The sequence below is a fragment of the Neopelma chrysocephalum genome, unplaced genomic scaffold, assembly GCF_003984885.1.
Source record: "Neopelma chrysocephalum unplaced genomic scaffold, ASM398488v2 Primary Assembly neopelma1_123857, whole genome shotgun sequence".
In the NCBI taxonomy this organism is placed as follows: domain Eukaryota; kingdom Metazoa; phylum Chordata; class Aves; order Passeriformes; family Pipridae; genus Neopelma; species Neopelma chrysocephalum.
In genome coordinates, this window is record NW_020930037.1 from 5,343 (window position 1) to 7,089 (window position 1,747).

Consider the following 1,747-nt stretch of genomic DNA (forward strand, 5'->3'; position numbering starts at 1 on the left):
AACTAAGGAGTTGTAAATAGATGCAGTAACACAAGCATGATATGGTTGCCCAGTATTAGAATTAGATCATACTGGATTGTTCCTATTCCTTCTTTCCAGAATATTTCTGAAGAGAATCTCTCCAAAGCTCTTGTAATAATAATCCTTCTCACTGCTGCTGAGTCCTGAGACACACAAATCTTATATGTCAAACAGCAATTCATAGTCAGGAGAAGAGAAGCCAACAATTCCAAGACCCAGTCCTGCTGTCCTATTTGCTGGACAGCATTTCCTCCTTCCAGATTCCTAGTCAAAATATTTATAGGAGTTTTATTCACATAGCTAGGAACACTTCAGATATTTCTAAATATATCCACGAGCCCGAATGGGAATCATGCACTCAGTCTACTTTGCCAAACAATGCTTTGCCAAAAATTTTTTGACCTACGAAAGAGGAGGAGGGAGTTGAATGAGCAAACCAGAACCTATAAAAGTGCTCGTAGGACAAGTCTGTTCTGTCTCTGTGGAAAGATTAAAGGTAAGAGTATGGAGGACTGGGTGCTGGCAGAATCTCACTGCATTCCTACTGCTTGTAGAACTGCTTTCCTTAAAGAACTGTCTGTATCAATAGACATTTTGATTCTGCATTCAAGTCACCAGCATATTTTTCCCCTATGACTTATCCTTGGGAGTCTGTGCAAAGATAAGCAAGTTGCATTTCTCTTTTTCAGTATTGACCATCTTCCAGCCTGAGAGTCAGCTGGTGTCACAAGAGGTAAGACTGATTTATCTACTCCATAGGAATAGACTCCAAGTTGGTTTTTTATATGCACCTGTAAGGCCACTTTCCATACCCCTTTACATCTATGCACACTAGTGCAGCGCAATTCTACCTAAGCTGTGCTGTCTAAAAGAGCAAATTTCCTTTCATAACTGGGTTGGACACATTTGCCTGGTACCTGCTGGGAAATAATTGACCTCTTACGCACAGAACTCTTAAAAGCAAATTGCCTGTAAACAGAAATCCAGGAAAGAGAAGGTGAAAGACCAGTACATGTATAGTTAAGATTTTGTCAAATCCCTCTGAATGTTATTTTTTTTTTTTTTTTTATTTTCCTCTTTTGGTACAAGTTAATCTTAAAAGATTAGCCTGAACTGAAAAAGACAGAAAATTGGAGGAGACAAAGTCTGATTTATAACTGAGGAAAAATGTTTGCATGGACAACTCATACCTGCTTCTGCTTACTCCACATCTTTTTCCTTATGTTGCTCCATCTCTATAGTCGATAAAAATTACATGGTCTAAAATGGGCAAGAGAGAAACAATATAAGTGGGCTTTAATAATTTCTATAAGATGACTTCTCTTGGTATTTCTTCTGCTTCTGCTTGGTATCTCTGCTGCATCTTTGAATAGTCTTGACTGAGCCAATCAATCCAACTTTTCCGTATAGCTTACTGAAACACTACAAGATCTGAACTGAACATGTAAACTGCAATAAAAGAGAAAAAATTAACCTTAATCAAAGAAATCTTTCTTCTTTAAGATCTAAGTAAATTAAAAAACATCTAGGGTGAAAAGCAGGTAGGACAGAGGCAGACTGTAAGAATAGGCAGAGCAGAAAACCACTAAGACTCAGGTCTTGGGTACAAAGGACTTTCTTCCTTCCCTCAGCACTCTGCCTCCGCTCCAGCTCTGTGCCTTGCTGCATGTCATAAACCACAGCCATGTCGACAGACGCCGAGATGGCCATCTTTGGGGAGGCGGCT

At 39.3% G+C, this 1,747-nt stretch overlaps 1 long non-coding RNA gene across 1 annotated transcript; it reads left to right on the forward strand.

The window, feature by feature from the left end:
• The first annotated feature begins 456 nt into the window (after positions 1-456).
• Positions 457-1,741, forward strand: LOC113962211. The gene is made up of 3 exons (XR_003532473.1): positions 457-517; positions 711-754; positions 1,653-1,741. It is a non-coding gene; the product is annotated as an uncharacterized LOC113962211 (long non-coding RNA).
• The last annotated feature ends 6 nt before the right edge of the window (positions 1,742-1,747 follow it).